This window comes from Bombus vancouverensis, chromosome 2, assembly GCF_051014615.1.
Source record: "Bombus vancouverensis nearcticus chromosome 2, iyBomVanc1_principal, whole genome shotgun sequence".
Taxonomy (NCBI): domain Eukaryota; kingdom Metazoa; phylum Arthropoda; class Insecta; order Hymenoptera; family Apidae; genus Bombus; species Bombus vancouverensis.
Window position 1 is genome coordinate 18090121 of NC_134912.1, and position 14486 is coordinate 18104606.

General features: G+C 38.8%; 1 protein-coding gene across 14 annotated transcripts in view; it reads right to left on the bottom strand.

Moving 5' to 3' along the window:
- Nucleotides 1-14486, bottom strand: part of LOC117153135 (protein expanded) — a 122286-nt gene that overhangs the window by 84360 nt on the left and 23440 nt on the right. For 6 of the 14 annotated variants that reach the window (XM_076627788.1, XM_076627787.1, XM_033326861.2 and 3 more), the window contains exon 2: nucleotides 3046-3097. The gene's annotated coding sequence lies outside the window, so the exon portion shown is untranslated. Of the gene's footprint in view, nucleotides 1-3045; nucleotides 3098-3275; nucleotides 3853-4511; nucleotides 4627-10134; nucleotides 10383-14486 lie in introns of those variants that run through there. The other 8 variants (XM_076627778.1, XM_076627782.1, XM_076627785.1 and 5 more) reach the window with 4 other exon arrangements.

The window sequence follows — 14486 nt, forward strand, 5'->3', positions numbered from 1 at the left end:
TGGTGGTACAAGCGGAAACGGGGGTGATTCTATGCGAAAAAAGAAATCGAAAATATAGAATAAAAATTTTTCGTTCGAGGCTTTGTTTTCGAGAAAATCGACTTTGAATTTTCGCTCGGTACGCGCGCACTTTATCACGTCTCGTTATAACGGATGTCACTTTAGGTTTTTAAAAAAATTAAAAAAAAATTTTATTCTATATTTTCGACTTCTTTTTTCGCGTAGAATCACCCCCTTTTCGCTTGTACCACCAGTTACCAACCACCCTGTATATGTATACAGTGTATTCCGTATAACGTGGTTAACCGACTAGGAGGTGGTCTACGCGCTAAAATAAGATTTTGCCATTTACATTCAAATAGAGCACCTTGTCAACGGCTTTTATTGTACATTTTCGTATGTAGAATAATTTCCCCTAACTTTGCCGATTATTTACTCCTATCCAATCCGGAATTGGCCAAATATACTTGTCAAAATTTCAAACTCCACTTTGTCGAAAATAAAGCATCATATGGAAAAGTTTTATTCTATATTTTCGACTTGTTCCTTGGTATACAGGGTGAGTTAATAAAAATTATCAGTTTTTTATGAATTACATTTTCAGAGATATCAATGTGATTTCTTTAGTTTTATGTTGTAATGTGACTTGTGGAAAGTAACTGCATCCCCCGTTCGGGATCGACTCAAGTTATCCGCTTTTCGTTTCGTTTAGCATTCCAGATCCTGAGTCAATCTTTATGCCAATACAGAGGTTGGCGGGTGTGGTTGAATGCAGTTGGTCTCCACAAACCTTCGTTTCGTTGTAAAATTCGAAGTTAGAAAATCAAAGCATGTTCGTCCGATCAGTCTGCTCGAATACGACGAATTTAATAATTAACTCGATTTATTACCGATACTTAAGTTAAAAATCAGCGAGCCAAATATCATCAGGGAGATCAATACATACCACTAACGACGATTATTAAACACTTAACGATCGTGCTTATTACGCGATACGTATTACCTTAACAATGAAGTAAGAAAATAAATCAACCCGCTGTAATTGCTACACAGAGCGAGCAGTATTATGGAAAATTCATGAATATGCAGACCAGTGAATAGAATATGGTTCCCATAGTTATCCCTAATGCGAGATTCAATCAATGATAATGATTATAGCAGCGAAACGCTAAAGTTCAACGTGCAACGTTATAGAAAAGAAGAAGATAAACAAGGGAAAAAAAAAAGAAGAAATTACTTTCGAACCCGCCTGAGAAACTACACGTCGCGTACGCAATTAACAAACAGGTAAAAAGAGCGCGTAACTCATATTTCTGGGTCTTCCTGTGAAAACGATTCTTCATCCTCGAATACTCGAAGAAAACGAAACGAAACGAAACGAAACGACTCGAGGGATTCGTGATTGACTTTCTCAGTTCTTCGTTTTCAGGAGGTATTTGTTAATTGCATAAGTATCAGTTTCTCGACTTTGTACGCACCTGCACTTTGTATACGTGGAATTAACGAGGCATCCAGGATGCATGCACGTCTCGTGCATACAACTATGCGTGCACAGTGCACACAGATTGCGGCTCCGGCAATTGAAACCTAAACTTTACATCGTACGTACTGGATGGAAACAAAGAAACAAAACGATCGGCCACGCGAAACCAGCCGTTTAACATCGGTAGAACTTGACTGCCATATTCTTGTACCCTTATCTTCTTACAGATACCATCGATCAAGCCGTACGGAACGATCACGCGAAAGCAAGAAATGTCTTCGTCCGTACAATTTTCCCCATCGACGATCCACACCGGTTCGTTGATCTGAATTCGAACGAACGGATATGATTCATACATTTCAATTATTCACCTGGTCGATGCAACATTCACGATAAAGATAAAACCTGTTCGTCTGAAAATAAATGCGCTATCCGTATGTACGGCCATACGTGATGTAACTCTGGTTAAACGCGCGAAGAATCGGATACGTTTTCTCGTCTCTTCATTCGAACGGTATTAACTCGTTCGGTGCTTTGATAAAGATAGACAAGTAAGTATGTATCATTAAAGAATGATTGACGCGTGGTGCCCAGCGTCGTCTCGCTTGTCGGATCATTACATAGGCAGCGTGTATTTGAAAGAGATGAAGCGATCGTGGATGCGACCTGAGAAAAACTAAATACGTGTAACACGCTGATAGCTTTTGAAAGTTTACGCCAATCGTTTTACACGCCAGAACACGACCCTTTCATTAACAATGAGACGATATCTCTCATTGTACGCCGATGCATTATTTCATTTCCGTATCGAAACGATATATTGGTATCGTTGAAGTTCAATTAAATAAATTCCAATTCGCGTGGAACTCTTTTCCAAAGTGCCACATAAATCAACTTTTTATAACAATAAATACAGAACACGATGATGACATACACCACTATGATTCTCAGCTCTCCATATGTTCCTAAATTATTTGATTTTTTCAGATCATCGTGTATAACATTTTATCCAGATAATAATTAATATGTTAATGTCAATGGTAAATAATCTAACAAAGTGAATGGCATTTAGTTTTAAGCGAGAAGAGAAGAAGCGAATACTTTTTCTGAAATTTCTATTTAGAAATAGTCAAAAATAGAATATAGACTCTGCTAAATACCATAATAATTTAAATCAATAAATTATAATATATGATAATTCCCAATTTCTATGCACAGTGCGCTCGAGTGTATTAACACTTTGAGCATCAGTTTCCGCTCAATCTTCGTAAATACATATACCAACCTTTTATATATGCAGCTAAAAAAACGGTGAGCAAAGATTACTTTGCTATTATTTTAAACGCAAGAAAATATTCACAATATTCTTCGGAGCAAAACCGTTGCCTACTTATTACCGAGAACCAATAACTTTCACCAATTCGATAACAAATCATCTCAACCGGAGATTCGTGTTTTTCGCATTAAAATAATAATCAATCAATTCGAACGTGGCCGAGAACGTGATTCAGATACGTTTGAAGCCACATTCTTACCCTTGAAATTCTACAAAGCAATCTTACCTAGATTCTCCCGTTCTCCGAATCCTCCGCCTCCGGCTTCACACAGGTGCACCTGCAACAACACAAATAAGCCTTTAAATTATAGTATTCTACCTGAGTGAGAGGCTCGATTCCGCGCCAGATACCAAGAATCGAACGTAAAAGCGCGCGAGCGCGTCCATACGCGCGCGCGCGCGCGTACACGCACACAAAAAGACCAACAAAAATGAAAGAATAAAAAGGATACTCGCATTCAGATAAGATGGACGCAGCAAGATAGTTCGGATCGCTACGAACTGAGACACGTTTACGCGAAGAGATTGCATGTTGCTTTCCGCAACATTGAATTTCACCGCAATAATATCCCTGACGAAGAAAACGACAATTTTTCGCGCGGTCTGCGGCACGCCGGGCCTTCGCGCATGCAAAAAAATATTCCGCAGACTGTCATTAACCGTCGAGAATTATTGAGAATAATGGCAGGCAGTGGCGGTATATACAGGTTACCCTGGGTATATAAAGCAGCCTCTGCAGACACCACACGTGTGTGTAGAAAAATAAATTGCCGTGGTGTATCGACACACCGCGCCGGTGTGCATCAAGACGAACTCCACCATGTGTATGCACAATGCACATGCGCGGTGCACTCGCGCCCGTTTCTCTACTATCCGCAATCCGAAAGGAGCACGAACTCCCAATAAAACCGCTCTACTTCGACAAATCGCCTTAATTTCATCGTCAATAACCCCGAGAAACCCAGCGCCAAGTAAGTACGCCGATCGCCGTTTCCGTACACCGCGCCGCGCCGCGCCGTGATTCTGTTACGCGGCTGCTGCGCATGCGCCTGTATGCGCGCATACGCAGCTTGCATATACGGGGAAGTACACACGTGCGGAATGGCATGTCGGTCGTATCGGTGAGAGCCGCGTGAGTGAGTTTAACGAATCTGAGGCAGGGAGGAAGAAAGAGAGAGAAGAGAGCGAGGCGGGCGTCTCGGCCGAGTATTCCAGGTTAATTTTACCAAGCCCTAAGGAGCGCATGCGAAGGACCGGCGAAGGATAACGCTAGCGGGGCTCATCGGTTGGACGCTGCTCGAAGCGAACGAAGGACGCCCGCATTCCACGCCGCAACCTGGTATAATACGAGGAATTGGCCGAACAGAACAGGAGAGGGACAGAGATGCCGAGAGCGGGCTTTTTCTGAGTCGAAGAAAGAAGAAGAACGGACTACGCGCGAGATAGAGAGGAAAACGAAAACGAAGAAAGACGAACGAGGGAGACGTAACACAGAAAAAGAGAAGGAAACAGTCAGCGAAGCAACCAAAGGTGGGGTAGTTGCGCGGAGTTGTGTCTGCATCGTTCTTCTCTTTCTCTCCTCTTTTCTCTTTCATCTGCTACTTTCTCTTGGTCATAATCGTCCTTTACCATTCCATTCCTTTATCTCCTCGTTCGTTTCATTCCAGCTTCTCTATCTAATTTTCTACATACTCTCCCTCGCGTTCAATCGTTAATTTCTTCTTTATCTCTTGCTCTATATTATTCGTCCTTTTCGTTCGTCACTCCACCTCTTCCTTCTGTTCTTCCAATCCTTCTATCTCTTTCTTCGTCTCGTACTCTTCTTCTTCTTCTTCTTCTTCTTCTTCTTCTTCTTCTTCTTCCTTTATCCTTCTTCCTCTCTTACTGACCACGTTGTATGTTCGTGTACGTAATGTATGTATGTTTGTGGTCGGATGAACCGCGTGCCTCGAGCGGAAGTAAACCACCACGCGCACACGCTGCTATCTGCACAAGAGCATTCTACACAGTCTCAGGCAGCGTTCTTCCTCCGTACGAGAACGCGTAACTGGGATTCCGCGTTTTGCGAGCAGGCAGCTGCAACCTGCAACTGGGCAGCCGCACTGGAGTAGGTTATCACCGTCGTGGCTTTCACCACTTTGCCGGCCACGTCGCGTCGCGTTCTCGCGCACCGACAGAGTCACGATGACAAGAGAAACGGAAGGTTAAGCGGGCCCTCCGCTATTTTACTCCTGATTGCCTATGATTTCAGATCAGATAAATGGCGTGGAATTTCGATGCCGGTTGGGGCTTTATCGCGGACACGCTCGCCTGCGCGCAATCGTTATACGACCGCTTTAAGCTTCAAACTAGCATATTTTATGAAATATACGTATGTACATAGTGAAAACCTTTCACAAAGTATCGTTATCTGATACGTAGATTCGCCTTCTACTACTTGTTTAAATTAACCCTGCTGTTCTCGTTCGTATGACCCGACATGATTATTTTATTGTAATAGATATTATTAAAATATAAATGGTCCATAAATATTTGGTTTTAGATATATGTATATTAATTTTTCTAAATTTTGTGTATTCCACGTTTTACGTGAATAAGGTATTCTAAGGTTTGAGGAGAAGACGTCTGGAAGGATATAAAGAAGAAGCACCGAGGAAAATAGTAGGGCTAATAAAAGCTTAGATTCTTGTAAAAAATATTAAATTGTTACAAAAACGACGATTGAAGTCTGGAAAGGATATACACACCTAACCACCAATACCCCTTTTGGTATTAGTATTAATGAATAGCGAATGCAAGATGTATTTTATGATTAAAAGCTAAAAGATAAGTTAATTTCGATTGCTTCTATTTTTTTTTTTTTTTTACTCCTTCTTTTTTATATTTCCTTTCCTTTATATTTTCTGGTGTCTCACTATATGCGGGAATAAGAAATCGATATCTCCTAATATCAATTATTATGATTATTACGACTATTCTTATTGGAAGTATTTTCCTATTGCAGTAGCATTTCCATCTATCATAGAATTCTGCAGTCTTTTAAAATTTTCGGAATTCATAACCATATATCAAATATAAATTTACATTTTATTGGAAAAGAAAATTAGTGCTCTATCGAATATGATAAAAACAGAGATTAAATGGAATATATAAATATACACGTTATTTATTGTAGACAATGGTATCCCGAAATGTTATCGAAGCCATTGAACATCATTTTCGTAAAATTAAATTCATCGCATGTATCGCGGCTGCAGAGAGACTGTGAAATTTCGTTTAATAACGAATAACGAGATTAATAACGAAGATCGAAAAGGATAGATGACCCAGCGTAGAAAGCTGAGGACCTTCGAATAGATATGGAATGGAAAGTAGAGGCGTGTATTTAAGTACGTCGTATTATTCGTAGCTGTCCAGTTAGGCAGAAGAGTCCACTGATGGGATTATAATGCGAATATAATGGCGAGCTTCCGCGCTACGCAACCCTTTCATCTCCCACTCCTGCGGGATACCTTAACCTTCCTTCGAAAACCCTTCTTCGTTGTCTGAAAGCTTAATCGACTATTTCGACGATTTTCTGCAGCTTAAGTCGCTGCTGCCAGACGTACAGAAGGGAGAGGGACATAAAAAAAAAAAAAAAGAAAAAGAGAGAGAAGAGAATGAAAGTGTGATGAGTTCTAGATAGTCGAACTGGTCAAACCTGCTGCCGCTGCTCAAAGGATACTAATGTTGTAATTATAAAATGATTACAAAAATGCCTCGTATACGTCTTTGAACTCTAGAGATTGAGATTTAAAAAATAATTTAAGAAATATGCATATACATCATTAAAAATAAGAAAGTAGTAAAGAGGAATAATATTTGGACTCGTTATCTGTCGCTTTAAACGTTGTTAAAGGTACGAAAAACGTGTTTTTAAAATATTAATTAAACGCTTCTGAATTAATTAGAATAAAAAGTTTCGCCACTTTAAACTCGTAAAATGTACGAGGTAAATGAGCGAGAGTGGATTGAGGATATTCCACTCGAGCAAATCATCGGAATTCATAATAATATAGTTAAAATTAACAAGAACAGAGAAATCTTAACCAATAAACAACCAAACGAACTTTTTAATTGGACTCATTCCTATGTCCTTTCTTCGATACCGTCAATCTTTACGAGAAAGAAGAGTACAAACGGAACGGAAAAAGATCAGATCGGCGGGTTAAATGAGCATCTCGGAAGCCAAATTTAACTGCAATTTCAGTGAATTTGTCAATTTAATTGCACAAGTACACGTGTTTAACGTCTCAGACAATAGATAACTTCTGTAAATTTTGTAAATTTGTTCAACACAAAAATCATAAATAACAGCAAATTCAAAGATAAATTAAAGAAAGTAACGTTTGTATCGCCTTGCGATTAATATCACCGCCTTTCTCTACTTTTTAAATTCATGGAATTGATCAGTATGGCGTCCGAGGATAGGAGGTCGCGAGTTTAAATACCACATTCCCGATATAATTTGATCGAATTAAAAGAAACGCGTATCGGTAAATTGCTATTATTGCGTACGCGTTGAAATGTTAAACGCACGAGGATGAAAACTCGTCGATTACGCAATTTCTCTCGTGTTGGAGGCGACACGACGCACGACAATCACCTACGGCGACTCTCCATGCTTCCTTCTTTTTTCTACTCGATCCTATGACGTAATTCGAAATACGCGTTTATCGATACCTATTTATAATATCTCCAGCTAAAACGCTATGTCGAAGAATTTGAAATCGCAAATTGCAAGCCGAACGAAGAAATACGTTCCCGATCGCGTTTCACCGTCCTGCGAAAGAAAACGAAAACGTCCACGTTTCTCTCCGATTAATTACCATCCACATCCGCGTATTTAGTAGCTACATGCAGTTTCGCGTCGCTGTATCTATCGTTTAACGTGTACGCCAATGAAATTATTTCGCTACTTATATACCTATTCATCTTGGAACTGTCGGGTTCGAATTAAAAATTAATACGAAGCTGAAGACGTCGCGTGGCACGTAGCGTTGCTTCTAATGCGCAGGGATGACTTATCGCAGGAAGCTGAAGATACGACGAGTGACATTCGCGTATCTTTCGTCTTTATTCTATGGATGAAATATGTTGCGGTGTTATTGAATAAGCGTGAACCGAACGAAGTGTTTCGTGTTCGTGCGACGCTTTGGATGAGATATCTCGCCTTTCTTTTCATTAGCAGATGAGATATTTCAGGGTAAAAAAAAGTTGCAGGTAAAAACCAGTTCATAAAGTATCTGATTCGTGAATAAAAAGGGGTTAACGAAACTTTTAGGACAGGTTATACCTCTAAAAGTATATTTTTTCTGTATTTCTTTCATACAAAAGCATATTCGGTTGTAAATATTGAAAAACAGTACGAGAGATCTGTTTACACACACCAGAAAGATAAATACACGAATGTTTGTACCTATCGATCGTTCAGGAAGTTATAACAAACGAGGGGTCCAAGGACTAATCTAATCCTTAAGTTTGATCCTATTCATCGTCGATGTTCGACCGATAATCTAGTAGAACATCGTTCCATTTCTCGAGAAATAAGACGATAAGTAAAAGATTGAAATCAATTACATCACTTTAGACAAATAAATCCATTTCTTGGACATTGTACCAAATAAAAGATTCTTAATGACCAACTTCCTCGTAATTTTTGATGGCCTTAATTTTTTTTTAACTCTTAATGTTACGTATAAACGACGTTGTATTTTAATAAGCTATCGATTAACTGAAGGATAAATATATCTATTTTTGACAAAACTGCTTCCTCGTATCTTATTATTAGCGTATCGCGTCTTCTTCGCAAAACCATAAAAAAATGTGTTTCCGTTACTCATAATCGATAGAACGATTTTCTTAACAAGTTACAGAAGAACATAGAATATACACATTGACGATACTCTCGATTATTCGTCGACTAATAAATTTGTTTCTCAAAAACCACGACTGTAAACCACTAGTCCGGTAAGATTCGTCGCGTCCCTATTGTACGTGTCAAAGAAAATGCAGCGCTCCGCATCGGTAGAGAAAAGCACACAGGATGAACTCATCAAACACACGCGCGCTTGCTTACTCTCTCGCCTGTTTCCCTTTATGTTTCACTCGGTCCATTTACTTTTTCCAGTCGGCCCGTCCGATTTATAATCTTCCTCGTGGTATTTTTTGCGCTTCACCCCGTACGCGATTCAAGGATCAAGGATCAACGCGCACACGCCTTAGACGCGTTCATTCGCTTCGATAGAATAAGTTACGACGTCATGTAACGTTCGACGCGTTCGACGTTCGCACAATGGCACGATAAATCAGCGTCAAACGTACGCTTCATTTTGTCCGTCAATTTGTTGGATACCACAACGACGCACACTGAACTTTAAGCCGCGTATCCGTTGACAGAGCGAGGAGTTCGCTCAACGTTTTGCGAGGCACGTGACGACTGCTAATGTTTCTCGTCTAATGTACTTCGTGACTTCGTACGTACGTATATTACATATACGAATATTTTCGCGACCTGTATCATCTTTAAATTTGTTAACCACACTTAAAGAACACTGGTATTCTTCTGAGGTAAACAAGAATCGATTATCATACCTTCGTCACACTATATTTATATTACATTTGCTACTTTACTTTACTTTTTTACATCCTTTTTATCCTTTTGGATAGGTAGTAATTATAATCGTAATTGTAAAGGATCGGGATATTTATTCTGCTAACTGTTAACAAAAACGAAAGAAGTAGAAAAAAACGTTATAATAAACACCAGATTAATAATCATCTTTTGCATCGCGTTAGATAAATAAATTCATTCAAATCAAATCCTCTACAGATTAATGCAGTTAATTAAGAATTACTCTATATTTTTCGTGATCGTATAAATGTATGCACGATAGATAACCCTTAATTACGGATGTTCGTATTTTTATCATCACTACAGATACGTTGTCTCTTAGGCTATACGTAATTCAATTAACACGTTCACTGCGAAGTCGATACACGTATCGAGGATAAAAGTCTTCAATGACGACATCGATATGCATATGTATCGACATTATTATTATCTTTTTTAATATTTCTCGATAATCTGACGTGTGTTCTAGCTATTTTTCTTTTTTAAGGAAACCCAGTGAAATAAAGTTGTTTCCATTCTTTTTTTTTTTTTTTTTTTTCAATACAAAACGTAGGAGTCGTAGAAATCCTCCCACGTTGAACGTGTCAAGTCGCGTTTTATCACGTGAATTAATTTAATACAACATGCAACTGCGTATCTTACCTAATCCCAATCTTCGGTTCAACGACCACGTGTATTGTCAAAAAATCTAAAAATCGCCATTTCACCATCTACCACCCTCCTGTCTTTCACAGTTTGAAGAATACATATCGCGCGCGCGTATGTCTCTTGTTTAAACCTATTTTCATCCAGACCTATGTGATTAAGTTCACGTATATACATAACTAAGTCAGCGTCCTCGATACACACGGATTTAGCGGCGGCGTTTCACTCGCGCGAGTCCGCCCCGATCTGCTCGTAACGGCGCGGCGCGACGTTTACTGTCATCGTAGATTGTAGATTCAAGTAGGCCTCCGTGCACAGTGCATACGATTCATCGTGTCACGCGAACCGAATGACCATACTTTCGACGCGTACACAGGCCGTTTGTTGCTACCATCCCTTTGGCCGCGATGCACCGTAACGCAGGAAACGCTGATTTATCATCGCGACGTAACAAGCGCGCGTACGTTTCCTTCTTTCTCTATTTGTAAGCAACAGCCGCGCGTCCTACCTGTTTCAGGGCTGTGATAACTCCTCTTTTCATTCGATTCTTTCAGAGACGACTGCCTGAATAAAGCTTTGAAAAATCGTGCTACGCTCGTAACCGATAAAGTGTGCACTGGTTGTGCGACGGGTAGAGACAATTTATCTGATTGTTAGTTATCTTCGAGACGCGTACAGGGTGTCTTGTAAACGGCGATGCAACCGGCGAGGGATAATTCCATGTGAAAAACTAATCAGAGAAACTATAGATAAAGTTACCTAGAACGAGTGACCAAATGGATAGGATAGTAACGGTAAAGGAAACGAGTTTATCTCTATGTGTTCATAACGTTTGCGTTGATTAGACGATCGACCAAATAGACCATCGAAAATTAAAGAATAGAAAAGTAGAGGATAACTAAAAGGAAGACATAAGATCGAAGAATCGAAAGGAACTGGAAACGTACGTAAACGTACGAGAACGAACTATATCGAATTTTGTTGTGTGTTCTTGTCGCATGTAAAAATCCAGCGAGAGTAAATTTTCTGTTCATTCAGAAATTAGCACGGTATTTTGTTTGTTATTCGCAAAGAGGAAATTACACGTTGGCAAGTTCTAATTAACAGAGACGTTCGCATAAATCATTCAAAATTATTATCCGACGTTTAATAACGCGTAAATTGCGAATACAAGAAACTGAACGAGGTCGACATTCCAGCCACTTCAAATAACCAAATTATACTGTTCGCCAAATGACTGTGAGACGAGATTTTTTCTCGTCAATTTTCTTTCTTTTTTTTTTTTTTCTTTTCCTTCTTTAGGGACATTTACGAGTTACGAGTCCTTTCCTAGCGACACGGCTGATCGAGTAGCTTACAGTGGAGAGTGTGTGGCCCCATTCCAACCGATTCCATTCCACTCCATTCCATTCCGTAGTAGACCATTCGATTCGATCGTGCCGCAGGAGTACATAAGACATTATGTAAGAACACTCACACTTACGAGCATAGTGGTAAAGGCGTTTCTTAAAGAATTTCGACGTCCGAAGAATTTCGTGTACCAATCGTACGTCGTTTGCCACGCGATCACCATCGAACCTCATTTATATTCCATCGGCTGTTTCAGTTGTGCATATAACGGTAGGAAAATGCTATTGCGAGGGAATACAAAGCGGACAATTCGCAAAAAACGTGAATCACATTTTGGGAAATTTATATGCCAACTTCTTCTGAAATTAAATAAATTGATACGATTGATTTTATGTATATACCATATGCTTCATTTTTATGAATTTCAAAATGTTTCATACAGAACGTTTTTGTGAAAGTTAACTACCAGCGCACAATATATATATATTTATTTACCTATTGTTTCTTTATTTGTTTATTGTTTCTAGCTTTTTACTTTTCGATTATAGCAAGTTACTGAATTCTTCGACGAACATGACCTAGACCATATTTTGTTCATCTTTGACGTAACAGTTACGTAAGAAACCGAAGTCGAAACATTATCGTAACGTTCACATAAATATATTAAATGGACACGATAGAAAAATTTACCATTGTACGTTGGAGAAAAAGCAACTTTCGAATAAAAGGTCCGAAGTCATCGTGTCGTTCCACTGCAATAATATTACGGGGAAAAATATTTTCCTTTTTATTTCGAAATGAGTTTGAAAATTTCAATCTCGGCCAACTTTTTACAAAGCAAATACTTGGCTGTGCGATGTCGCATTACTCACATGTTTCGGTCCTTATATCATATTATCGTAAAAAATTGTAATAAACAGTAAGCGAACGAGAAAAGAAGAAAAAAGGTGGTATTCAAAAAATGAAGCGTGAATTAAAGTGACATAAAACGCGAGAGAAAGGTAGATATAATTACTTAAAACAGTTTAAACGCAGCGTTGCGCCAGAGATTTACGCTCGAGAAGAAATATATTAACATCTTTCCAAATTTATTGAGCTATACGCTAAAAGAAGGGGCAATGCACGGGCCTCCCTAATGGTACGGATGCACGCGAATGCACAGATTGCTCGTTAAAAACTGTTTAAACGCTGTTTACGGGAAACAGGAATAGGTGTTCCATACGAGCACGCTGATATCGGCTTAACGCACGAAAAAGTTCAAGTTTCGAAACTTTCTCGTTGACAAATTATCACCCGATAAAATATATTAGGATGTCCCATAAAATACAAGTAATACACGTAGTATACATACTTATGCCACATAGCTTTACATAATCATCGTAGCCAAGCAAAGGTGATTGGTGCTTGATACGACGATTAGGACAATATATCTTACAATTGATAGATTGGTTTTGGTATATTACATTTTTAAAATGAACGTTTTCCTAACATTTTAACATGTAGATAGAAATGATGATAGAATAAACAAACAATATTTATGACAGTATGTTAATGTTATATGTAATTAGATTCGATCAACTTTCGCGCAGAATTGTTTAACATATAAGAATAGAGGCTAAATATAGTTTAGTAATTATTGAAAAAGATATTACGCTACTTTGCAACTACCATAGTAATTATTCTGTAGTCCAATCTTTTCTATACTAAAAAAAGCTACTAAAAACAAACACGGTAGATGTGATAAATCCTAGCGCATAATCTAAATCTATATACGTTTTAATTGATAATTTTTTAACGATCTAATCGTCAGTTTCTAATTAACATCAGAGCCAAAATTAAAATCGATCGGATCAAAACGCCCATTAATAGACCGAGGCTATTCATTTTATAAATATAAACGTTATATAAATGTTTCACAATATATTCGTAAAAGATATGTGCAAATGTTGGGATATCTTGGTGAACCATTGTATATAGAAATATTTATAGCACAGAAAAGGATCAAAAACTGATTCACCACATTAGAAAGAAGGTATAAATTAATACGTGATTGGTTACGACCAATGTCGTGGACATTCTTTATATCGTATCCCTTATCGGGCTTGTAATGGAAGACATACAGCCACGTGAATCAAAGATATCGAGGTAAAAAAGAAAGCGTGAAAGCCTGGTTGCTTCATCCATTTTCCACAGAGCATATCTACGCTATGTGTGTACGAGGATCAAGACACGTCACCAGGAATTTAGTACAGCGTTGTGTTAACCTCGCGACGCACAAATGGACTCACGTAATCTGCGTCAGCAATGCTGATACTCGGCGAGCCTAATGCACCGCAGGATCGTACGCTTCAAAGCGGATGGGACCATTCATCGTTAAATTCTCCGTATGACATAAAACACGTACAGAGTTCCCGTATCAAACTTACCGGAGAAGAGTATACCTTCTCAGCGTTGAACGTGGTTTTAAGCGTCGCGGAAAAACAAATTTTATCATGGCAATTAACGCAGCCAGATACACCGCAACGCATTCCAAAGATGTAATACTTCAATTACGTGGCTTAATGTACGTCTAATAGCGATATTAACGAACGTGGCGTAAGTGCAACTTAATTACCTGGAATCTACTGACACGTAGACGCGATGATATTTTAAAGCGAGGCTCGAATTGCTCGCTTGAAATTTACGTTTCGTACGGTTAAACGCCTGGAACTTCTTCGTGGACATGACAGAACGATAACCGTATTTCATTGCAGAAGAATCTCGACAAGACAATGACCGAGGGCACAAGCTAACTCAAGCATTCATTGCGTACGTTTCGAATCCGAGTTGGTATTTTTACCATATACATACGTGTGTGATGCCCAGTAGAGAAAAGTTTTTACGATAATTTATATAAGGTACGCGCGTAAAGTTCTAAGATATAGAAATTGGTTTCGTATAAAAATTGTTTATTAGCTTCGTATTTATGGCATCGTAGATAATGAAAATCTGATCGTCAG